The following is a 26,916-nucleotide window of genomic DNA, read 5'->3' as shown; positions in this document are numbered from 1 at the left end:
ATTTGTCAAGTTGTTCAAATTTTCCACATAAATCTAATCATATTCATTCACATTTGTGTTGAGAGTAACCACCAGAGCTCCACGTACAGTATCTCATACTGCCAATTACACCAGCACCGTGCAGCCCTGCACAGCCAGCACCATACAGACATCAGCTGCTCATGAAAACTGACCATAGCCAGCAGCAGCTTGCAGCAGCATCAGTGTTAGCTAATGTCCATAGACATTGCTCCAGTTTAATTAATTAATACTGGAACGATACAGCCAGTCATCCTGAGCCACCTCCTTCTCGTCCCCAGCTACCTTACACCCCACATCCCTGCTCGATTCTGCCGCCCGCAATGGCAGAATCAGGCACGGGTGGATGTGAGCATGTCATTGAGTTTTTAATATGTTGCAGGAGGAAATTAATCTAGGGCAAACAGCAAATAAATGGAGACAGGAGTGTGCGGGGACTTAAGCACTCAGGCTATGGTGGCCTGTGACAGAGCAAAGGGTGCATGTTTGATTGTAATTACGGTCGTGCTTTGAGCCCTCCTCAAGAGTCAGAGGGCGGAGGTAGGAGAGGTGTGGGGTTTGATTGAGGATGGAATGGAATAAGGGATGATGGGAGAGTGTGGAGGGTTGAAGTGAAATGTAAGCATGTGTCCATATGCTGCTGGGAAGGTGGGAATCTTCAAAAGGAATTTTCCCCTTGGCCAAGTCTCCCGGATGCCTCAAGATGTTGTCCAAGGTTGAGCGGAGTGACGAAGACAACACACAGACACAGAGGAATAGTAGGAGAAGCATCACGGGTGCCCAATTCTGTTTGCCAGAAAACAAATCAGAAATTAAAAAGTTATGAGCAATGACAAAATTATGAAATCCCAATCAACCACCCAGTGATACAGACTGCTGGGTGGAGATGGTGCAACTTTCTCCTCCACATCCTCTTCCTCCCACAAGTGAAAATAGAGCCCGTATTTTTACACTGCACCACTCAATGATGCTGAAGTTGCTGATAATAAGAACATCAAATTAATGACATTCGGATGTATCGAGAGTAGGGATTCAAGCATCTTGACATTCAAAAACACACTTGACATTTTCTTCAATGGGCCGGGTGACAAGCTGCTTTCTATAACAATTCAATGCAATTTCAGAAACATTAGAGATGGATAAAGATAAATAAGGGTATTTGACCATACATACACATGTGTTAATCATCAACACTCAATGCAACACTTTCATGATAAACAACTCAATCTGAGATATTATGGTGCAGCTTCTGACTTTCTTCAGCTTTGGTTCTAAAGCCCCACTCGCACAGGACCAGGGGACCTCACTTGATTTCAAAATTACCCCCCAATGTCTGTGTCATGCAGCGCATTAACCAAGGTTTGTCCCAAAACCTCGGTGTTTGATGAACTATGGTATAGGTCATTTGTGGTGGAAATTTTACTTGACAATTTACAGACATGGCAGATTCGCACGGGATTAAGATAACAGACCAAATTAGGTACTCAGGTAATACTATTCCAGGGTAAATAGAGCTTAAATGAGTTATGTCTGTTGCTTGTTTTGTTGAGATCAATACAAAAATATGTATATACAAGCACTGTCTATGACAGTAAAGGCCCACACCCACACAGGTGGTTTAACTTATGGCTACTTACATCTCTGCTCAAGTGTACTTTGGGTGGAAATGGTCACCAAAATCCTTATCCTAATAAAACTCGTAAAACTGTTGTGCTGCCCTAATCCCAGGTGCAGGGAAACTAACAGGGGAGTGAGGGAGCTATCAAGCACACAGTCCTGAGAAGAGGACTGATCAGGCCTAATAAGTGAAAACACTTGTGTGGGTGGGCCGAGGGTGTGTAGGGACTGGATTAGCTGAGCAACCAGCTGTCTGCAACGCGGTATTATGAATCCCACTGCTTTTAAAAAAATAAAAACTGTGTAGCTTTCAAGCTGTAGGATTGGCCAGGCATTCATGCTTGCACAAAGTACTGGAAACCTAATTTCTTCAGGTCCTATCCCCTGACCAATGGCCTGACCCTAACCACTTGGGGTCGATGACTAACTTCAACCATCTGCCTAACCACTCAACTGCTGCGCAGGGCGTGCCTTCTCAAGAAAAAACAGCGAGACTCATAACACATCTGCAAAAGTTGTGGCATCATGAGGAACATAAAGTATATCACATTAGTGCTGATCATGGCACTCACCAGTAAGGGGATCTTCAATGTAAAAATTATTTTGCCAGTCAGATTGATAATTTTCTTTAGGTGCGTTGCTACAAGTGACCCCTTTCACATCACACACGGCCATTTTATCAAGCCTACTGGTATCCTAAGTGCAGCTTTAAGGTTTCTTTTGTACATGTTATGAACACAGCCATACTGGGATCTGTTTAATCTTTGTGAACTGAACATAGAATTACTGTAAAGAGCTTTGTGAATCCTTTGTACGGCCCATCACCTGAAACCAGTGTGGCTTGGGACAGGAAAACTACTTTAACCTCTCCACCATAATAAGGCTACAACACAGTCAAACACAATCAGTTAAACACAAAGGTCTCCTCATTTGCCCTTCCACGGGTAAAGATGTTATTTTATCATTACACATCATTTATGACTAGCAACTGTAGTCAAAAGTAGTACAAAGATAAGTAGGAGTGAAAAAGTGTTGCTTGGGAACTCTACATACGTATATAGATGGAGCTCTTCTACAAAAATTCCAATAATAACAGAAAAAGTAAATACAGACATTGTTCTGCCAATGGTTGTCCAATCTGTTATTAATGTCCAATGCCCAGTGAATGGCATTCTAGCCAATACCAACACGGCTGGCTCGATACTGTACAAACAAAGTCTTCTGTCGGCAATGCTGAGAGCAACAGAAGGGACAACACAGGACAGGTGGTGGCTACATGTGATTCATTGTTCCTGTAAGAAAGCACAAGTCCCACTGGTGGCCAATCTCTGCTCCCTCTCTTTTCTCTCCTTCACTATCTTCTTCCTCTCTCATCTATCTCTCCTTCTTCTCCTTCTCAGATTAGGTGTGAAGAATAATTAGCGGGTACTGAAGAGCCCCGGGTGGACTGGATACTCATGGAAGCCTGGTCACTTTCTCCATCACCAAATGTCCCTGGCAACACAGCTAACAGTGGGCCATGTTGTATTGTTAATGAGAGTGCTGCTGCAGTCACATATATGTGTCTCTGTCACTGATGTGACTGTGTGTGTTTGTGCGTGCATGCGTGCGTGTGTCCGTGCATGTGTGTGTGCGTGCATTCGTGTGCGCGTGTGTGATTGTGTGTGTGGTCACCGTATGGAACAGTTTTTGGCTTAGTTTAGATCTGTTTGTTCCCTGCCAGAAAAAATACAAAGCTCCATTGGAAAAGCATTAGAGGACTAATAAAAACACATAAATGATTTGAAACAAAGGGGCTTACTGATTCAATCCCTGTCTCCTCAAAGGTAAACATGTTCAATAAGAGGAGTCAATCAGTGCTATGAAAAAAGACAGACTTCTTAATAGTGGCAATTAGTTTGCTCATATTATTTTAGCTTCTTTCAACTTTCTGCTGTTTGATATAATTACATTTAATGTGGCTGTTATAACAATTTAATGACAAACATGCCAGCAAGCGATGATGGGAAGAAATATCAATGATGATGGGAGAAACCTTTAATGTTCCTTGTTTGACCTGGACACATTACGTAAAAACTGAAGAGGAATACAGACAATTGTAATCTTTACTTAAATGGTGTATTGCTTATTCTAACAGTTATGCACTACTTTTTAATGAAGTGAGCTATTTTTCTAAAACAAAATGAAACTAACTTCATAATGTCAATCTACAGTATTTTACGTAGAGTTAGTGATATTGGAGGAACACAATGAGATAGTGGAATTAAATATTTCTCATACTTGAAGGATTTCTTTAAGAAATCCATCTAGCACACCAGCCTAAAAACTGTGGTATGATATCCAGGCTTTATCAGTTCTTGGTGATATCTGGCCGCTGTGCCCTTCCCATTGAGAGGATCTGGGCACGCGATTGCCCAGACCCCGCTCTCGACTGGCATATAGTATGGTCTAACATTCCAGAAGTTTCTCGCAATCCAGATCATCAGCAGATTCACTACAATTTCATACAAAGGACATATCTCACCCCGGTGAAAATGCATCCCATGGAAATAATTAACAGTCCTTTATGTACTTTCTGACCAATTAAAGCTCAAGGTATATTTCCTCATATGTTCTGGGAGTGCTCTCATGTTGGTCAGTTCTGGAACAATATTGCATCCAAAATTTCCACCTTGATTAATGTTACTATACCTGTTAATGTCAATCTTTTGATTATGAATGACCTGTCAGCCTTCCAGCTCTGTAAAGCTCAAAAACGTGCTGTGTTTGCTGGACTTACAGCTGCTAAGAAGCCAACTATCCACCTACCCATCCACCAGGGTTAGGGTTAGTTCTATACTGTATTTCTTCTTATGTTAAGCAGTTAACCTACAATATTTACCATGCCCATGATCTAAGTTTAGCTTGTTCAGCATGCTATCGTTTGCTGATTAGCACTAAACACAAAGTCCAGTTTAGTGTGATTGCAATGTTTGTAGTTTTGCAGATATTTGGTCAAAAAAGATCTTCAAGCTAAATGACAAATCAGGGGATGACAACATAGTAATCCATCCAATATTTGTATTGATTTTACTCCCCTGCAAATGTCAATCTGCTGGTGTCACCTGATGAAACGTCGGGATCAACCATGTCAGAAGGATGGATCCACTGCGGAACATAGATATTTGTACATAATATCATAGCAATCAATCCAACAATATTGAGATATTTCACTCAAAACTAAAACTATCAACCTATCGTCCTCGGGGAATCACCAATTTCAATACGTAGTTTCATGGCAATCCATCCGATAGTTGATGAGATATTTCAGTCTCAGACTAAAGTGGTAGATGCACTGACTGACCTTGCAAATCTTAGAGCCACACTAATCCTGATTTTAGTCAACTCAATTTTAGCTTCATGTCGTGCTGTTAGGTTGACATTCAGACAAATATCCAACAAACACTGGTAAACCATGTGTAACAATGTGAGGGCAACAACCATCTAATTTTATATCAAGCTGAGGAGGAAGCACTTGGCCTGTTCTCCAGATGGCAGGAGGAAGCAGAGGAGACGGTTTGCAGTTGCAACCATACAGATGAGTGGAAAGCTGTGAGTCTGCATAATGTTGGTGGGGGGTATTCCTGACACCCTGGCACGACCCATAATCAGCTTTCCTCAGTGACAGCATGGAGCCCATAGGAGACTCCTGTCTGTCTGTTTCTTTAACACATACACACACAGTACAAATGCATGTGCACACACTCACCTGGCTAGAAGCGTAGGGGGTCACCGCCAGCTGTAGAGCAGGATACACACTGAGCTGGAGAGGAATCCACAAACACATGGCCATGCAAAATATGAACACACAAAGCAGCATCTAATCTACATGAGAAGGATTTCATATGTGTGTGTGTGATGATGATCATTGTACACACGTTTGAGAACTGAAGCATTGAAAAACAAAAACATGTATTTTGAGTCTCACACTGTGAGGCTTCATCACACCACCTGAACACAGACACCAGCAAGCAGCAACTGATATTAAGGGGACAGACACAGATACACATGTTAACATTTACCTCATTCACACAGTCATACACAAAGTAATCTGGGCATCACATAGAGGTGTGGACAGTTGTAGCAGACAGTAGGGTCTGTCATTCATACAGCCATGGGGAGTGTGGCTGGGCAGAGACCTGGAGCCATGCAGGGAAAAGCTATTGAACAGAACAGCAAGGAGCGAAAGCTCCCAGACGCCGCCGCAGCCCCTGACCTTTCTCACCAGTTCATATCACCAGAGGCTTTCTAACCTGCAATTGCAGGATTAGTTTCTCAATGTCAAAATTATATGATTATATAACTGAAAATAAACACATCTGGAAGTTGTTACTGAGGATAACATAAAGAAATTGTATGATGTTAAAAGTTATGCCATTTACAGTATGTCATAGGGAAACTGTCTCTTGTTTTTAGACAATAATTGGGATTTTCTCAGTTTTCCATTCCCTGCCTGAATCCATCTGCGCCGTGAAAGTTATTTCCTTTGGCAACCTGTGGAAGTCACCAGTCACTGTGTCCGACAGCCCCATGAATAACTGAGGACTGTTATCTGTCCCAACTCATCCGGGGACACTGCAGGGAGGTAACAAATGTGACGGCCAGCATGCATCAATAAATGCCAAAAACATGAAGGACTTTTAAAAGGAGGCCGAGGTGAAACTACTTTGGTCTTTTAACATCCCAAGCAGGTATTGACGAGACAATGATGGACTGTGAAACATGATGAATGATTTTAAATGCTGTGTTGTAAGAAAACACATTTCTTAATCTTTATCAGTCCCCATTTAATGAATAATGACTCTATCAGCTTTCAAGTTTCTTTTCATCATTTATAACAATATATATGTACACTCACGTTGTAAAGATTTGATCACTCTCACCCATTGCACCATGATCTCGCCATGTAGGCCTATACATTTTCTCCCCGAACATCCCATTTCAGCTTCATGTAATAAATCTCAAATGCAAAGCTATGGTAACCAGGCAACCAGGTTACTGTGAGTAATCAGGTTTAAGCAACAGACAATTGGGGAAATATATGTGTTTGCTTTTTTTGCCAAGAGTTAGATGAGAAGACAACAAGAGAGCAAATAAGTGTGTTGAAAAAAAGTTAAACGATTTCTTTAAGGCAGGAAACCCTCACTTAGTTTCTAATTATTCATGACAGGATACACTGCTGCTAAGTTATGCTGCCACATTGATTTCACAGCCACACTTTCCCAGTCTGAAGCCCATAGATCATTCACTGAGTGCATGTTAAAACCCTGTTAGAACCCAGTTACATTTTCATGACAAGGAATCCAGGTTTCTCCAGCAGCAATCTAGTGACTTGGTTTCTTTCATCCTTTTCCCCAATTAAGAAAAACGTCTCGGGTTACGTATGTAACCCTTGTTCCCCGAGATAGGGGAACGAGACACTGCGTCGGTTACGACACTATGGGAACGCCTATAGGCGTTCCCATAGTGTCGTAACCGACGCAGTTCGAGTTCCCCTCGAAGGGGAACGTCTTGGGTTACGTATGTAACCCTTGTTCCCCGAGATAGGGGAACGAGACACTGCGTCGTGCAGTTCAAGTTCCACTCGAAGGGGAACGCCAAGTGCTCTAAATTCACTGAATGTGTAAAATGACCAAGACATTACAGTGAACTGAAAATACACTACTGAATGTGTGTTAACGGTTGGACAGAGGAAAAACCTGCAGAATTGACACATAGTCTACAAGGTGTGATTGTCTGTCATACTTTGAATATACCTTGTTCTGAAATCCTAAATGACATACATCTAAGACTGTGGTATTAACTGTAACTGCACATGCAAGCTGTCTGCCCTTTGCAGCCAAACCACAGCCTTTTTGTGAATGCACCCGAGTCAACCTTTTGTTTAAAAGCATATTTAGGATGGAAGCGTCACTTTTAAGATTTACCGTATTCTCGTTTTTTGTTCAAATGTCCTTTTGAATGGGAGTACTAGGGGCACTAAATAGCTATTTTTAAAACACTAAGAATTCTCAACTATAGGAAAATTTGCTCTAAGTATCACCAGGGGCTCTACACATGAACTCAAGCATTGAGAACATTGTTTGAGTTTACTAAGAAAAAAGGTTTTGAACAACTCACTGAAGCGTTTGTTTTTTTGGTCACTGTCCATATCGCTAGTCAAAAATAGTAATAGGGAGGAGAGTAAAGATGGAAAGCTCCTAAAGCTTAGTTCCATATATAAATGCACAGATAATTTGTTGTTTTGTCCTTGGTGAAACACAATACTGACCTTTTAGTAGAAAAAGGAGCCTCTTATAAGAATGACATTTTCTCCTATGGAGTCCGGTCATTTGCATTCGAAGATCACATTTTTTTGACAGGGAGACTGTTGGATAGCGTAAACAACAACTGCTAACGTGAGTTGCTCAAAACCTTTCTTTTTATTAAACTCTGTGAACACAATGTTCTCAATGCTTGAGCTCATACGTAGAGCCCCTGGTGATATTTTAAACAAAGTTTCATGTTGTGTCGAGCCTTCTTAGTGTTTTTACAATAGCTATTTTGAGACTAGCATAAAAGTACCCCTAGCACTCCCATTCAAAAGGCCCTTTGACCAAAAAACGAGAATACGGTAAATCTTAAAAGTGGCGCTTCCGTCCTAAATATCCTTTTAAACGAAAGTTTGACTTGGGTAGATTCACAAATAGACCCTAGGTTGTATTTTAATAGTTATGGCGGTATGTTTTGTGCATTTGTGTGTATATGTGTGTTAAACTTAGCCCTCCTTAATGAGTTTGCTCTGTCAGGTCTGTATTCTTAATGAACTGTAGGGGAACCACATCACAGGCTCGCACTCCAGTCACCACTGTGCAAACGTCCTCTAGCTGCTGCTGCCAAGGTAGAACCAACCAGACAATGACTCATATTCATACCTGCTCTACATGATGTGTGTATGTGTTTGTGCATCTGTGTTATTATTGGCCCACAGAGCAGTCGGAAGTTACACATGTACACTCTCTTGAGCGCTCAAGAGAGAGTAATTGCCTGCCTGGTGGTGATACTCGTATCCCTCAATCCTTGTGGTGATGAATCTTAAAGATATAGGTAAACAAAGCCATGTCTCTGTCTATCTGCCCTTGTTAAGAAACACAGCTCTTTAAAATGGACAAACGAGGGGAAAAAAAATGCGGTTGACATTAGAATAGATTCCTATTGACCAAAAGCAGAACACTCTTTTCCTTTTGCTTTGCCGTGGAGTAGCCATCCACAGCTAACTAATGTGTCATACATCAAGCCTATCATGTCTGACTGGAGATTGCTTGTTACAGATATGATGAAGAGTTGCAGTGTAGCCACATTAATTAGGAACCCGTCACTCGCATACAGTGAGGATTGAATCAGTAAGGTGCTTTTAAGTGCCTGTTTGTGTGTGTGGTGTGTGTGTGTGTGTGTGTGTGTGTGTGTGTGTGTGTGTGTGTGTGTGTGTGTGTGTGTGTGCAGTTGCACGCTTGAGCTATTGTTATATATAGATAAGCGTGTGCACGGCTGTAGAAAACAGTGTGTGTATGTGTGCACAAGCGCTGCCTGGAGGAGGAGACACACCGAGAGTAAAGCCATGACTTTGGTTAACAGTAAACACACCACTGAGAGCTCATTAGAGCTCTCTCGTCTCCTCGCTGCACTGCTCCGGTGACGGGGCTTTAGCTCCAGCCATATCTGGCATCCAGTAACAAGCTAATTAGCGGCTAGCACTCATTACAGTCAGGCTAGTGAGCGCAGCCCCTCTCCAACACATCATCTGTATCCTGTCAGAAACACAGCATGCACGTTACAGTTCCAAACTGACTCAGATTGGAAGAGGCTAAGTAAAGCGTTTGCTAAATAGACACTGTTAGCCCCAATTTGTTCCAAGCTCATCAAAATGGCATCCATGGGTTGTTATGGTCCTTGTTGCATCAGTTATCTGACATCCTGAAAGGGTCAGGAGTTTTTTTATTGGCTTAGTATTAACTTAATTACTTGAAAAATGCTTTGAATCAAGGCTTGCACTATTGTTGAATCAACTGGGAATACCTGGGGTACAACTTCAAATCAAGTGTATTTTAACCAGTTATGGGAATAACGGCGTTGTAAAAAACAGCGTTACTAACGGCGTTACTTTTTTTTAGTAACGAGTAATCTAATTGATTACTCGTCCCATCTTAATAATGCCATTACCATAACTGACGAAAAATGTGGCTCGTTACTACAATTGAAGCTGGATTGTTCATCAGACCAACTCTGAGCCGAGAGGCAAAGCCTTTTTTTCTTCCTTGGTTAGTGGGCCGTGCATGAGACAAGCGTATAAATGCTGACGATTGGTTGAGGTTGCTTACAATTTCTTGGTAAGCCAATCAGAGGTAGAGTTGGGAGGGTGTTCAAAAGCACGCATAGTCACACAACGAACAACACAAGCAAGTCAGTCAATGAGAGACATGGCGTTATGAAATCAAGGAGAGGGGTAACTTTTTCTGCTAAAGATTTCCCCCCGTAGTCAAAAAAACATGAAACTATGACTCCAGACTGGCTACTTGCTACGAAGCTTATCACTGTCACTCTCTCACTTCTCCCTCACTCTATCACGCATGCGCGCACGCACACACACACGCACACGCACACACACACGCACACGCACACGCACACGCACACGCACACACCAGCGCACAAGCATAAACAACAGGCCACTTACGTTATTTGCACTACAAAGAGTGTATGTATTTGTTTTTTTGTTTTTTTTCAATAGTGCTTAACAAGCCTTATTTAATTTTGCCCAGTTGTGGCCTGTTGAGGGGTATTAAATATCAAAAGTTCCAAAACATCTATGGTGTCACTTGTATCAATCCACTAGACATCATTTCAAATTTGAGCATTTACTTGAAAGTAACACTTTAGTTACTTTGTGAATGAGTTACTTTTATAATTTGTAACTGAGTGGAGTATCTAATTTAGTTACTTTTTGGAAGAAGTAACTAGTAACTGTAACTAATTACTTTTTAAAAGTAACTTGCCCAACATTGGTTTTAACCCCTGGGCAGCTTCTTGTGCTCTCCAGAAAAATGACAGGATTGGTAAATTGTTCAATGTAATTTGTTCAACGTATGCATCCATAGCCAAAGTCAGATAGTGTAAGATTCTTTTATATATATATATATATATATATATATATATATATATATATATATGTATATATACACACACACACACATATGGTAAGAAACAGGTGCTCCAACAGAGCATTTCATACAGAGGGTGAATACATGGGCACTATGAAAAAAATAGTGTTTTTGAACATTAAAGCATGTAAACACATTCTAGTAGAAACACAAAATACAAGTATATGAACCTGACAACAATATATAATAGGTATCCTTTAATGAAGTAGTTTTGTCTCAGTTTAACTCACCTAACTGAACTGTACTTTAACTATGGTGGCAGTAGATCAAAACCTTCCTTGAGAATGCTACTACAGAGTTTATGCTGAAGACTGCATATTACACAAACAGGAATACTTGTTTATTAGATGATCACGCTCTTATTATCAAAAATTCCAGTGGGCACATTTCTCTCTGAACAACATCCATTTTAATCCGGCCTTTAAATATGGTCTTCCAACAGTTAAGCTCATGTTACTTTTGTTGCATCGCCTCATTGTTCTTTGTGTAGTATGAAGTACCGTCCAAAAGGAATGCTTCAGCACAATGTGTATCTGAGAGCTGATCAACCTACTCCGTATTAGCTTAAATTTGTATTGATAATTTCTTAATGTTTTATGTCTTACTTTTAGTCAATACACTATTGCTGAGTAAAGTTAAGCTCCAGGAATCAATTATACTCCAATATTGCAAAGCAGGACACTGGAGAGACTGCTCAGGCATGTCCTGGTGACGAGGACAGAACATTTAGCACCAAAATGGCCGACACTTCCAGGTTATGTTACTGGATCCACCCGCTTGAATCCTTCTGGTCACATTTTTCATTGCTCTTAACACTCCAACTAAGCAGCACTTAGACTTTTAATCTGCTGTAATTTCACCCTTTTTTAAGAAAATGCATTACTCACCTGGTCAGGCGCATTAATCAAGCCCCAGAATAGCTAAATACATTCGCCTGAAACAAAGATCTAATAAACAAGGAACAATACTGCAAAGTAAACAGTAGTTTGCTTGAGAATATCTTATTGAAGGGAATTAGAAATAAGGAAAATACATTTAAACAGTCTCCAAATAATTGCTACACAAGGTTAAAGATCACACTATTAATATACATTATTATCATGCAGTCAAAGTTAGAAGCTGGAGGGCAGCAGCACACACAAGGCTAGCCCCATATGTTAAACAAAAGAAAGCATGCATCCCTTATCAAAAAAACTATTAATCACACAGGCTACACCCACCGTAATGATGCGCATAGATAAGGAGATAATAAGGTAAATGAGAGGGAGAGTTAAAATAATACCGTAGCCAGCACGGTTCATGCACTGTTGCACTGCTGATGAATGATACAGGTCTCTCTCCTCCTTCTGGAGCTCCTTCCTCTTTTCTTCCTTTCCCTTTATCCGACTACAGTCCCCCTCGTCCCTTTTTTTCTGATGGCGAGGAACAATATGAAGATGCAGTCGCACAGGAAAGCATCTGCATTTTATAGAATGTTGTAAATTAAAATTTTCAGAAGCACATTCTTAAAAAGCAGACAATATTGTAGCAATGTAGATGACAAATGCAGATAAATACACACAAACCTTAAGACAGATGTAGACAAACACACATGAGTCTTTCACGACTTACCTGTTGGAGTTGGCAGATGGTCCTGCCCTAGAGAACTGGTAATAACAGAACAATAGCCAATTAAGGAGTGACGGAGAAGCTGAGGGGGCCAACACAGTTCACGGATAGATTCAGTCAATTAGTCAAACCCTCAATTAGGAGCCTGTCCAGAGACACAGTGTTGATATCCTTCCATTAACCACACCAATTCACAGTTTTTGATTGGTATCATGTGATTACTGTAAAATGTGTATAAAAGTCCTAATATCATATTGAGAGGTATTTTCAAAACTAACAATGACGTCTATCCCCTCCTTGATCTGTTTCAAAAAATTACATTGGATCAAATAACCTTAAAAAAAAAAAAAAACATAGGGTGAGTTTAACTTGGCAAACTAAATTATAGGTATTAATTGCAGATGCAGAAGGTAAAAAGAAGAAGAAATTGAGTGACATTCATGAGAACCTGTTACCTTGTGACTTAGGCTTTGTCTGCACCATATCCTGACACCAATGTGCAAGCTCACAATAATATACACACACTTCCAAAAGCTTAAAAAAATAGCTTCTCTCCCCCTCCCTCTCTCACTCTCTCACACACACACACACACACACACACACACGATACAAACATGTTAATGCATTAAACATGCACACACATGCATACCTAAGTGCATAAACACACACACACACAACATGCTGACTCTGCTATCTATCTTCTCTATGTACGGCACACGGCGGTTCATACACAAAGACACACATTGCGTTGAGATCATAGATATGTTGTCTTCAGTTGTGCCCTTCCTTTCTTCATGACCTTAAGCTGTCAGTGTTATCTGCTCCAGACATAAACACAAACACACGCAGAACATCCCCATAAACTCACTTTGGTTCAAATACACACACACACACACACACACACACACACACACACACACACACACGCATACTAACGAATCTCATGGAGGCAATTACAGAGCTGAGCCCTTCATGTTGGCTGGCTATCAAATATTTTCTTCCCCTCTCACAATGCTGTTAGTGTGTCCTTTTTACAGAGGAGCTGGCATGATTGCTACCTTTACAACCCTTATAACTAACACAAACCTAACAATTTGATTGTTGTAACTTATGTTGGTCGGAGGTTTTAATGTGTTTTCAACAATTTTTTTACCCTATAGACTTTTTAACTGTCCACAACTGCGTAACTTTGATATATTTTCTGCCTGTCTCCATTGCTAGTGCCCCGGCTTCCATTGTGTGCTGACTTGTGTTGTGTTGTGTTATTGCCTCTTTAGCCCTATGCATCTCCATCCTGACACCTTTACATTGGCACAGATAAGAGGTAAAGCAACTTGCTGCTTCTCGTCACATAACCTGGTAACAGCAACCATAGCAACCCATCAAAGCCAGCCAACTTTGCATACAAATGATTGTGACAGAAGTGTGTATGCATGTGTCAGTACGCATGGGAAGAGCTGGTGCCAGTTTGTGCGTGAGTGCGTGCGTGTTTGTGAGAAATGCATGTGAAGGGGGAGAGAAAAAGAAAAAGGGAACTGGTGAGAAAGAAAAAAGAGTTAGAGCACAGAGACCAATTACATTTTTTACTCTCCTTTTGATTTCAGTGTGAATACACTATGAGCGGAGGCCAGCACTTGATTTGTGGATCAGATGGTACTTATGTTGTACTTATGCAGGCTTTTATGTATGGAAATGCATAGGAGATGTGAAGTCCCTTTTCTGTCTCCTGAAGTTTGAAATAAAAAAACGTTTGATTGTTAATGTACTTTAATAATTAATAGCCTCAGTACATTGAGTCATGTAATCTGGAAAAAATTTAGAAACATGGAGGAGGGAAGGTACTCTATGATCTTTAGTTCAAGTTTGAAATACATTTTCATTACATGCATTACCTGCCTACTCAGGTAAAAGAGGAACATGAACAAAAACTATACAGGAAAAAACGAAATATCTGTCATCTGCTCCATCACAGCATGCATTATACATAAAATAGGTCATAAGAGCCTTTGCTCTCAAGTTGCCTGGGAAATGATCTTTTTGTCAGCTAATAGAGTTCTAAATAGTTCTAAGTAATCTTGCCTAATTCCTAGCAGAAAGTGACCCAGCACTGTTACAGGGCAAACTAACAATGAATAATGAAGACACATCTGTGATTGTCAGTTTACAGGGATGGGTTCATGTGTAAATGTATGCACTTGTGCGTATAAGTGTTTGTGTGTGGATATGCGAGCGATCTGGTGTGACCATGATCAAACAAATGTGATTTGCGTCTACCTTTGTGTGTTTGATTGTTTGTAAGAGAGTGGGGGGAGATTGTCTAGATCGTCTTTGCCTCCTCTGGCCCTGGCAGTGTGCCCAACATTGGCAGGCCTATGAAATTTAGCATTTGTGAATGTGTGGAAGGCTGTTGAAAGGGTGTGTTTGTAGTATGGATGCAAAAAATATAGTTATATTATTATGGACAGATAATAAACTATGGAACTACAGATATTATATGAATGGTATCCAAATTGAGCATTAATATACATTGTTGTGTTTAGTTCTTCTTTTCACTGCATGGACAACTAGTGCAAGCAAAAAGCCCTTAGCACATCCTGCTCTCCTCAACAGAATTATCTCAAAATAACAGTATATAGTATATACAGTATTTACTATTTATCAACTATGGAGGGGCACTCCTCTGATTTTATACATACAGGCCAATTTAATCATCACTGGGAATACTTCTCAGCCATTGAAAACAGTTATCAATATTAATACTATACAACCTTGTTGGTTTTGGAGGAGCTTTCCGAAAGTCTGAAAAACCCTGATGATGACATCAGGGTTGTCTTGAGCTTAAAAATACATTTTGCCTAATTAAATTCAGCTTTATGTCACGGCAGTGTGGATAGTGTGTGTAGATGAACGGTGTGTGGCTTTCCTTTGACACCGCAGTGCATGGAGCTCCATCCTGAGCAGAGCATCGGAAGTCTGCCAAGATCTGCTGGATGACGCGCAACACATCACGGAGGTCTGCTGAGATCTGTCAACATCTCAGGCAAAGCATAATTTATCTAAACACACTGCCCCGCACAAAGATTACACAGCGCTGGATTAAAATACGAAAACTGTCTCTTTAAAAACGCAAATTGGCAAACTGGAAAAATAGAGCACTGATGATGAAGGTATTTAACGCGCAGAGAAAGCCTAATGACAGATGCATTATTGGAATTGTAGAATCCAAGGTTTTTGAAGTTTGACTTATACTAGGGACTAAAGATCAGGATATCTGCTCCACTGATTTTAACCATTCTTCTTTAATCTGTCTCTCGCAAGTCCCTCAACTTTAATAATGTTTTAAAAAATGCTGGGTCAGATATAAATTAGAAATGTACTCAGCAGTGTTTTCAACTTTATTCCAAGAGTTAATTAAGCTGTCGCGACTACTTCCCCTCTGCCTTCCCAATGAGTAATCACTTGCATTTATATTTCTTAAGTGTTTGTAAGTAAATGATGAATCTAAAAATACTTAAAAAATATGTAGTCAGCAAGGCTCTTATTTATAAATGATAACCTCAATTTCTCACAAACTCCAATTCACTAGTTGAAATAATGCAATCTTAATATTAAGCAAACCAATTTAATGTTTGCCTTAATTCCCAGAGAAAACACCTAAGTGGTAAGGAGAGTACACAAATAGAGGTTGAATGGGCATATCTAACTGTCTGACGGACTAAAAAGTGTTAAATAATTTAACAAAGTGCATGATAACAATTGAGGACGATAAATCCTTCTTGCTTCTGGTTTAAGCCCTACTCACGCGTTTACATCTGACAACAGATACAAATAAACTAATTTGACAGTTGGGGAAATATTCTTATTTGCTTTCTTGCCAAGAGTTAGATGAGAAGAGTGATACTACTCTTACGTCAGTACTCTTAGTTTGGAGTTGGACAAACAGATTTGGGATCATGTAAAAGCAATAGTCTGTATCTGTGTGTATGTGTGTGTGTGTGTGTGTGTGTGTGTGTGTGTGTGTGTGTGTGTTTGTGTATGTGTGTGTTTGTGTATTTGAGTTTTCTCCAGATATGTGAGTGGCAACTCTCCTATTATCAACTGCAGCATACTGTGAGCTTAACAGGCCAACTGACAGTCCATAAACAGTGGCAAGTACAGTCTTTTCAAGCCTTGTCTTGGAGCTTTTATGTCAGATTTCTGGTTGTTTGAGTGTGTTTGGTTTCCCCCTTGGCTCTCCTTTCTCTTGATATCACATGCATTGCACTCTGAGTAGCCCAACCCGAATGCCGTCTATGAAAAATGGATTTCTCCCAATCCGCATTGCCATGGCGATGCACAGCTTCCCCTGCCAGTTCTGCCCTTTTAAGGATTTGCATCAAAGTTGCTGCAGTGATGGGGAGGTGAGGAGGAGTGTGGGTAGAGAGTGATTTCACCCCACACTCAGCGTCAACGGAAAAGCTTCATTTCAAATTTTATAATTATATGATTTAGAATAGTGGTGTTTTGGGATCAATATAGTGTGTGTGTGTTCGAGAAAGAGCTCTAAGATATCTTTCACCAAGTAATCACCAATGAACACTTGATGCAGGAGGAAGAAAAATGGGAAACTGGGGATGATTCAGAACCTGTCCAAAAGAGGGAGCACTCTGCCATAAGCAATGAACTCAGATTTAATTCAGGGTCAAAAAAAGAGTTTGCAAAAGTGGAACAACATTTTCCTAAATTATGCAGATGCTAGGGTAAGATTCAAACCAAAGGCCGTCAATAAAATTTCATCTGATTTCATCTTATACCGCTCAAAAACAGATGTCAGGCATTCCAAATTTTGACACATTTAAGGTCTGATGTTTCAGTGACAAATAAAGACGCACAAGTCTTTGTGGATATCTGCCACTCTCTTGCCACTTTCTTTTTTATGAGCAACACAAAACACATTGTAAAATTCTTTTGTCGCTGGTGGGTTAAGACGGATTTGCCAAACCCATATCTTACCTTTGAACACAACTCTGATTAAGACAAAGATTTATGATGGATTGAATAAACAACCTGAGGTATTGTGGAAATTGGAGACTTGTAAACAAACGTTTGAACAAAAAGTCTAGAAACATCACAAGTTCTTGAATTCTGCGGAGTGTTGAGAAATCAACTTGGCCTCAAAAATCTCATCTATGTTTTTGATAATGAAGTCATCTCTTCATTATGCTGAGACAAGAAAAAAAATCAAAAGTATTTTTGATCAATTTTTCAAATACTGCCATTTCTCAGCAGGGCCTGTATGAAAGAGTTACTAAGACGCTGTAACTATTTTAGGGTTTTAGGGTCATGATGTAATGAGGTGACGGCAAGACAGTGTTGACAGGCACATTTATTGTCAGTGCTCATCTTTGAAGTAAAACATCTGCATATAGCTGTGTACTCCATAAATTGCAATTAAGTCCACTGTCATTAAATTGCATTTCCAATGTTAAATGTCCCGTTATTTGGTTTATTGAAAGCTTTTGCATGTGGTGATGATGACTTTATATTTACTTGTCAGGTTGCATTCTCCCATACACTTTACATTCAGGAGGGGGTGCAGAGTTCTTCTGTGGATTGTATATGAACTCAATATATGATATCAACAGAGACAATACGGACTACATCTTACTGGCTCACACAAGTCTGCAACAACCCCCCTTTCCCTTCTTCTCTTGGATGCAGATGTAGATGGAAATTAGCATGATGATCCAGTCTGTCACCTGCTCAGCCACCCAGTTAGTCCTCTTTCAGCACCTCTGGCTGCCTCGACTGTGTCCCAGGACTGATACCAAGGTTAGAATGTGGTCACCAGTGTGAGTACTCTCTCCATCTGTTCCCCTCCACACCCCATTTCCTCTCTTTCATCCTGCTTTTGTGTTTATCTTTTTATGATAAGCTTATCCCTCCCTCTCTGCATCCTTCTGCCACTGTCCTAACGTTGTGTTTCTCTCCTCTGTCCCATATCACTCCTCCTTCCTCCCCATCCTTCTCCCTTTCCCCCTTGCATCTGTTTGGTGTATTCCCAGGGGCCATAAGGGGCCAGAAGGTCCATGAATAAGTCATAAACAATGGCCCCCCAGACTCTGTGATCATCGCCAACCTGTTCAAAAACATGGTTCCCCGCCACCTCTCTCTTGCTCCCTCTGCACCCCTCTTTCCACATCCATAAGCAATGAAAACATAAATAAATAAAGCATTAGGGACTGTGTCTGTGTGTGTGTGTGTGTCTGTGTGTGTGTGTGTTTCCACCTCTTGTTTTAAGACTATCACTGGCCAGGTTATCAGATATGGAGATACCAGAGGTGGGTAGAGTAGCCAAAAATTTTACTCAAGTAAAAGTACTGTTACTTCAGAATAATATGACTCAAGTAAAAGTAAAAGTAGTCATCCAAATAATTACTTGAGTAAAAAAGTACTTGATGAAAAAACTACTCAAGTAGTGAGTAACTGTTGAGTAACGTCTGATTTATTTCTTAACACAAGCATCAATCAGACAGACAAAAATACAAAATAATCATATTTAGGCAAACTATTGTTCATCCAATCAATAAAATAAATTAAAATTAATTTATTAATTACAAAATAGCTTAAGTGAGAGACTTGTCACATTAAATTTGGATGGATACTGCATGTGCAAAACATACTGTATGTAACCTAAAAGACAACCATCCACCTCTTCACAGCAAAAACTAAAACCACCGCTACGTTTCTTCAGGTTAGATGTTGAGTTGTTGAACGCTCACATGTCCGTTTGTTTTGGTCGACACAGAAGACGCCGCATGATGTAGCTGCTGTTTCGCACTTTTCCTAAAAGGTAACCATGCTTTCACTATGAGGCCGGGGGGTTCCTCCACGTCTGTGTTGCCTTGGCGACGGTTGATTCTTTGTTTTGCTACGACTGTAAGGTAACACGTCCCGCCCATAGATATATACAGTCTATGGTTCCGCCGCTGAGAACGAGTATGGTCACGTGACGGCACAACGCCGTTTGATTGGTGGAACACAGTCACGTGGTAGAGCCTTAAGCGGAAGACTCTCTCTCTCTGTCAAAATAAAACATTAAAATGAGACGTACGCTGGGGTAAAAACAATGACGCGTAGAATACCAAAGAAGTAAAAAGAACAGTAACGAGCTCCTTGTAGCCTAATGTAGCGGAGTAAGAGTACAGTTTCTTCTTCACTAATCTACTCAAGTACAAGTAAAAGTATAGTGATTTAAAACTACTCCTAGAAGTACAATTTTTTCAAAAACTTACTCAAATAAATGTAACGGAGTAAATGTAACTCGTTTCTACCCACCTCTGGGAGATACTGTAATATTGTATTAAGAAGACAACCAGCCAAACCAGTTCTCAGTTTACATGTATTACTGCCATTACTATTAGTTAAGCAAGAGTTATATTTGTCAATAGGCCAATACTCATGAGAGGAGTTCAAATTAAGAGTTGGTTATTATTGTTTTCAAACAACTTGTATTTTAAGAGAGAACTAGGAGGAGTTTTTTGATGTCATTTCAGTCTGGATTTCTTAAAATGAATGTTTAGTGGCCTGGATTGGGTTGCCGCAGCTTCCTTACTAAGTTTGTGTGTGTCTTTCGTACATTCTTTGCTAACTAGAGATTTCATTTATTTTTATTTCATTTAAACTTAAAGCAACACTATGTAACTTTTCCCGCTTTGGTGCCCCTACAGATTGGAAGCAGAAGTCCCATTCTGTCTCATTGGAACCACAGATCCGCTACCCGATCTGGCAAACTTACATAGTGCGGTGGTAGCGAATGCAGAAGTGCTGTTCACCTTGATGAACCATTGAAACGGTTTTGTAAACATTATTTTAAGGTACAAAAAGTTACATAGTGTTTTTTTAAGGAATGTTTGAGCTAATAAAGTCTTTATTGTAGTAATGTGTAAATTGTTTTCTTGGATGCATCTGTTTAATCAGAATTGAAATGGGAAGTCACTGTAGCATCACAGGCTGCAACAATAACTGACAAAAACTATTATAATAATTTTTTTTCCTTAAAAACATTATTTTGAAAATGTATTGTAATGTAATGTACTCACTGCACATCTCTAGTGAATAGATTTGCAGTATTGTATTACTTTGTCTTACGTATAAAAGCATGGGCAGAAATATGTGTGTTTTAAGAGTTTTTTAAGTCAGAGTTTGAGCTCATGCAGTTAAGCATGACAGGGAACTATCCAATTTGAGCAACGAATTGAGCAAAGCTTATTTGGACATTCAGCAGAAAGGTTAATGACATACGATTCTGCTATATGTGAGGTGCGTTATGTTATTTTAGGAAATGTAATTTAAAATCTTCCCACTTTACAAAGTTACTATATGGCATTTTATTAAGTGTGGGGAAGTCTATATCCATGGCGTTCCAATTGTTTCGTTCCCGTCGGAATTCCGCCAAATTTCACTTTTTTTGACCCATGTCCGGTACCTTCCACTTTCTTTGTGTTGGAATTTTAAACTGTGAAGGAAAACTAAAGTTAAGACCATGTGATTGGTTTCAACTGTAAGCTGTGTGTTATCTGCTGATTAGGGAAAAGTCAATCAAACTTGCACATCATACAACTTATCGAAAGATGCATAACACTAAAAATCTGTGAACCCAAAACAATCACTGAATTCTACTCATTGCCAATCTAAAGTTTTCTCTTTATTCAGTACTGAAAAAGATAAAAATGAATCATCAGGTTAGATTGGAATGAATGAAGTAAGTACTGGTAATAGGCAGTGTTAGATTCCTTGCTTCTTTTAGGTGTTTTGTCCTATAAACCTGTCACTCAGACTGGTGTACAAGAACATTTGTGAAAGTAGGTGATGAACATGTGATATTCTGCTTATCAGTACATCTAATGAACTGCAATGCTTGACCAAAGCACAATTTTTTGACATAACACTACAATAACCAGACATCTGACTCATTCATGATAAAAAATATGTTGCCAGGACACTTGCCTGAAACAACCTTCGGAGAGTGTTTCTCAAAGGCATGCGGCAGCAGGCTGGAAGTTCAGAGAAGTTATTGCTCTCTGATAACGTGAATAAAAAAACTAAAAAAAAACTGGTCGATGGGCAGTTTGTCAGGTGAGCCAAAACTAAAAGCTTGTAGTATGAATTCCAGATGCATTTGATTGATAAAACAGTCTTCAGCTAATTAAAAGAAATGCAAACTTTGAATTTCAATGTGTTGCATTGCAAACAGAGTCAAACAGAGAAAACTCCTTTTCCTCAACTTTGGTTCCGACTACCTATGTCAATGGTTGTGATTTTCTGTTGTGAATTTTCCTGTATATTTTATTAATTCATTCCCTGTTTCCTTGTTGTTTACTGACTCCTGTGTTCCTGTATTCTCTGTTGTGTTTTACCTGTTCCATCCGTATGTACGTGTCATGCTTTAGTTATTGTCTGCTTTTTTCCTGTGTCTTGTCTTGTCTTGTTTTACTTGCTGCCTTCTGTATCCCACCTCTGTGATTGTCTGCGCTGCCCTGATGTGTTTCACCTGTTCATCAGCCCTCGTGTCAGCTGTCCCTCGTTTCTACCCTCGTTATCTTGTGTATTTGTGCTTTATGTGTCTGGTGTTGGTTAGTCATCTTTCTATGCTTTATTCCCCTGTATCTCTTTGTGCATTGTCGCTTCAAAGTGTTTTTGAGTTTCCCAGTCTGATTCTGATTTTGTTTGGATCTTCCATTTATGTATTTCTGGATATACCTGCCTGCCTCAGGACACTCTTGGTTGTAAGCCTTTTGTTTAATAAATCTTCTAACTCTGCCTGCTGCATCCTTGTCTCAACGCTCTGCATTTCGGGCACAAGCCTGCTCTTTCCTTAAATGTAACAACCTGGGAAAGTGGGTCTGATGATTTGGCCAAAAAACCGTGAGGCAAGTTTTTACAAGAGTTTTTTCTTCTCAAAACAAAGAAGTAATTTTGGTGACTTGTGAACAATTTATTAGCCAGCATACAATTGTGTGGTTGTATTGGATTGATAACCCCATGCAGCTACACTACCTCTGCAGATAAATCAGTTCCTGCAGGAACTGCAAATTTAAACAATCCCAGCATTATTTGTAAGAGCTTGCAACAGTTAGCCTGGCTCCGTCCTCCTTCGTACTAAATTTTCATTTCCCCTCAGTCTCTGTACAAATGAAACACACTAGGGTCTGGTAGGACCATGCTATGCAACAGTGCCCAGTCTTCATAATAGGCATAAACTGGTCATATCAAGGCAACATTTTCAACTTCCTGCTATCTGCACAGACAACTGGCTACCGGCTGCTACAGGAATGCTTACAGACTGCATATGTTTACCCACTTAAATCCAACTTTGCGAACTAAAACTTTTAAAGACAATTTATTTGTTTTGAAATAGATGACATATTGTGATTACTTCTGGGTCAAATTATTTCCAACTGATCTGCAATTATTACATGACAATAACAATTGTGCACTGTAAATATGATTTATAGGAAAAAAATTCTATTAAATTTACACAGCAATCACAGGGCTGATGTTTGTGGGTCACACCATGAATTATGGATTTCTCCCCCATTTGTTAGCTTTTTTATGGTGTTAAATGAGAACTTGGTCGGGAGGATGGCAATTGTAGTGGAAATTCCCAGGGTACATTCTGTAGATTTGTCCTGTCACAGTTGTGCAGTTATGCAATTAATTTCTGAAACAATCAGTATAAATACATATTTAATATGTTGCTTACTTGCCTTTAATCTCATCTGGAGCAATAATACTACTGATGTTACAATATGTGTCTGTAGATCACAGGAAGAAAACAATGGCACACAGTTGTAACATTTTTGGAAGTTTAACTGTTTTGAGTCAATACATTTTTAATCATTCTAAAGGGGAACATTTTCTCTGGTTAGGGTGCAAGGTTAGCCAGGATGTTTGACACCCAAAGAACTTAGCATATTTGTGGAAACAGAATAATGAACCCCGCTCCATCAGGTGATGAACAACCTTTACAGACTATCAGAAGCTCTCCCACTGCTCCTGGTAGTGTGCTTCTGTAGCTGATAACTTGCACATCATTCAGTTTCACAAGGTGCATCTCTACCCCAACAGAGCCCGCTTTGTTTTTATGGCTGTTGCCTTTGAGTATGTTCATCCATGTATGAAATTGTGCATACTATCAAAGCCTCCTTTGTTATGCATGTTAAAAAAAAAAGTATCAAAGTATTCTCATAATCAAAGCAGGACCATGATTACATTACTGTATGCATATAACATGGATTTATCTTTTTAATCAAGATCAGGTTGCTCAGCTATTAGCTTTCTCACCTCACAAGAAGATCTTTTCTGGTTTAATTACCAGCACATGCCTTTCTGTGTGCAAGACCTCTGGCTGAAAAGACAAGATCGAAAAACCACATGCTCTATGTTTGATGAAGGCAAAAAAAGGACATCTTTCTTTTAAGTTATCCACTGTGGGTGTTGAAAGGATTTCAAAATTCTGCTTATTTATGAAGCTAGAACAGTAAGGGAGGCCCAAATAAAATGTTTTCCAAGATGTATATGTGAACACATGTCTTATTGAGTAAAGACCAGGGCAAAACATTGCCAATACTGCCAATATTAACATACTTTTTCTTTCCATCCAGTTGTAGCACCTTAAAACCCTCTGAGACCGAGAGACTCGCCCACGAGTAAAAACAGCACCTCTGATTCATAGTTTAATCATTTATAAACCATAAAAGCTGGAGACTCACCAAAAGTTGTGGCTAAAAGGTAACGAATTAGCGGTTACGGAGGTCGCTTCCGGGTCTTTCTAGCCTCTACAGGTGATTTTCTATCCAGCCTGGAACGTCCAGCCTCTTTCGGGGTTGTTAGGCATTGAATCCAAACCGTTACATCCAAGATTGATCCACTTTATGTCCATAATTCATTTATATTTCATAATTCATTCGCGTTTTTACTCATTTCTGCCGCTAGCTCGCGGCTCCTTGTCTGCTCTCTGTGTGTTTACGGAAGAAAAGGAAGCAGCCTGCCCATATATGGGAGACAACGTCACAGAAAGAGTATGGAGTCCTAAAGAGGTCAAACTTCCCAGTCACACTATGGTCACACTAGTCTCATTTGCGATCAAAGATGTTATAGCGGAACAAGAAAGATTTACCTTTTATGGAGGAAACGTCCCTACTGGTTTTAGATTTGTCGTATGTTTGGGCCTTTTTTGAAGAAATGTTAATAGTATGTGCTTTATATGAGTTATAATGTTTATTATGTTTATTTTTGCATACTCTTTTAGACACACAAATGCTAGTGTAGCATTGCTGTGGGTGTAATATCAATAAATATGTCATTATAATGTTGACTATTGGCATAAGTAAATGTTATGAGGGCAAAAGCGTCTGGATGTATGTATTTTGTCATCTGTATAAGTTATAATGTTTATTTCTTCACAGTGTGACTCCCAAGGCATATGAGAAGTGTTTTAGAGAGGAAAAAGGCTTAGGTTTTACTTATCTGTCTGTCTGTGATCAATACATATCTGGAAGATTCATGTTCCGTTTTATTTATTTATTTATTTATCTTTAAGGTCCTACAACCATTTTTAACATTCAAGTAACCTCACTGCAACCCAAATATTCTAATAACCCAGTTTGTCCTGAAAAAAATGATGTTCATATCTTGACTGTAGACAGCAGGGTTGATGTTTTACCAGCTTTTTTATAAAATAAATCCAGACGGACCATAAACTGTAAAAATGGCCTTAGGGCTCATAGGCACCTCAATGGGACATCAGCACGCATTTCTCTGATCAATATAAACTTAAGTGAAAACTAAGTATAATGTAAATGGAATTTCCATTTTCTTTCTTTTCCAGTCCAGCATGGCAGTACTCAGTGCGTTTACATGCAATTTAAACAAACAGTTACATTTGGGTTAAGGCAATACCCCAATTTCTCAAACGCTATGTAAACACCTTAACCTGGTTCAATTTGGATCTCTCATAACTCAGTTAATGGAGGTAGAGAACTCCTTTAGTAACCTGAGTATCTCTGCATGTATACACATCAAGAGGTTTTTGAACTGTAAATAATTTGTCAGCTTGCAAATTGTTGCTATGACTCCATACAACAAAACAGCAATGCCCGAATCAGTAGAACATCGGCAGATAGAGCCTGTGGTCCGTCATCTTGCTCCCCACCGGGGTAATTCTAGGATCCGACCTTTAGGGGGGCTCAGCCGCAAATGAGAATGTGACATGGATACAGTGCCTTGCAAAAGTGTTAACCCCCCCCTGATAAATCAGATATTTCATTAGCCTGTAATCTCTGAGCTAGCCACTGAACAACAACGTCAGCTAACATTTAAATAACTTTTTATTTAACACTATAATGAAACTAAACCTGATACTTTACAAGTCACAGTAATAACGACCAATTTAACACAATGTTCTAACCTTTAGTGGAGGGAGTCTGGCCCAACCACCTCCGATTGGTCAAAACTATGTTTCTGTTCCAGGTGCATAGCATTGGTAACAGCGACACAGGATATTAAACCTGTTTCAAGCCCTATGAACATGTAATTGTTTTTCCTCTGTCACTAACAGACAATTTCACAAACTCTCATTAGAGGCACTAAAATAGATTTAAAAAAAAGAAAAAAGAAAGAGGAGATGAAATTTAAGGATCTAAAATCGCCAATGCTCGCCGCCAAGGCAGCAGTGGACATTAGGAGATGGCTAACATAAACAGATTGTCCAGATTGTCGCCCAGCAGTTTTTTTTTCCTGGATTAGGGTGGCACCTAAATCATGGTTTCAACTGTTGCCGTGGCCCTGCTCCGCACCCTGCTTTGCCCTGCTACACCCTGCTATGCTCTGCAATGCCCTGCTACATCCTGTGATGCCCTGTAGTGCCTGACTACACCATGAACTACTATAATTACTATTTCTAGTCATAGTTCCATTATCTTTATTGTAACTATTATTGCCACTGTTCATCACACCCCCAACCGACACCATCAGACGCTGCCTACCAAGAGCCTGGGTCGGTCCAAGGTTTCTCCCTAAAAGGGAGTTTTTCCTCGCCACTGTCGCACTGTAATGCTTGCTCTTGGAGGAATTACAGGAATTTTTGGGTCTTTGTAAACTATAGCGTGTGGTCTAGACCTACTCTATCTGTAAAGTGTCTTGAGATAACTCTTGTTATGATCTGATACCATAAATAAAATTGAATTGAATCTCCGGGGCTGTCAACGCTGTGTCCTGGTTTTACCTCTCCCTTCCATCTCGGTTACTATACAACCTTTCTTCTATCTCACATTCAGTCTGTCATGACTTGGTGTTTTTTGTCTCTTAACTCACGTCTGTCTGTTAAAAATTAAACTCTGGTATTATGTAACACTGACAAGTAATGGGAAGCTGCAGAACAGTGCACACATACTGTGGA

The 26,916-nt window shown here is 39.8% G+C and overlaps 1 long non-coding RNA gene across 1 annotated transcript; it reads left to right on the top strand.

The window, feature by feature from the left end:
- LOC116687978 (uncharacterized) lies at positions 1–25,447 on the top strand. The gene is made up of 3 exons (XR_004331673.1): positions 1–12; positions 6,024–6,035; positions 25,361–25,447. It is a non-coding gene; the product is annotated as an uncharacterized LOC116687978 (long non-coding RNA).
- Positions 25,448–26,916: the final 1,469 nt, after the last annotated feature.

This window comes from Etheostoma spectabile, chromosome 4 (genome assembly GCF_008692095.1).
Source record: "Etheostoma spectabile isolate EspeVRDwgs_2016 chromosome 4, UIUC_Espe_1.0, whole genome shotgun sequence".
Classification (NCBI taxonomy): domain Eukaryota; kingdom Metazoa; phylum Chordata; class Actinopteri; order Perciformes; family Percidae; genus Etheostoma; species Etheostoma spectabile.
Note: the sequence above shows the minus strand (reverse complement) of the source record. Positions and strands in the feature narration are given on the sequence as shown.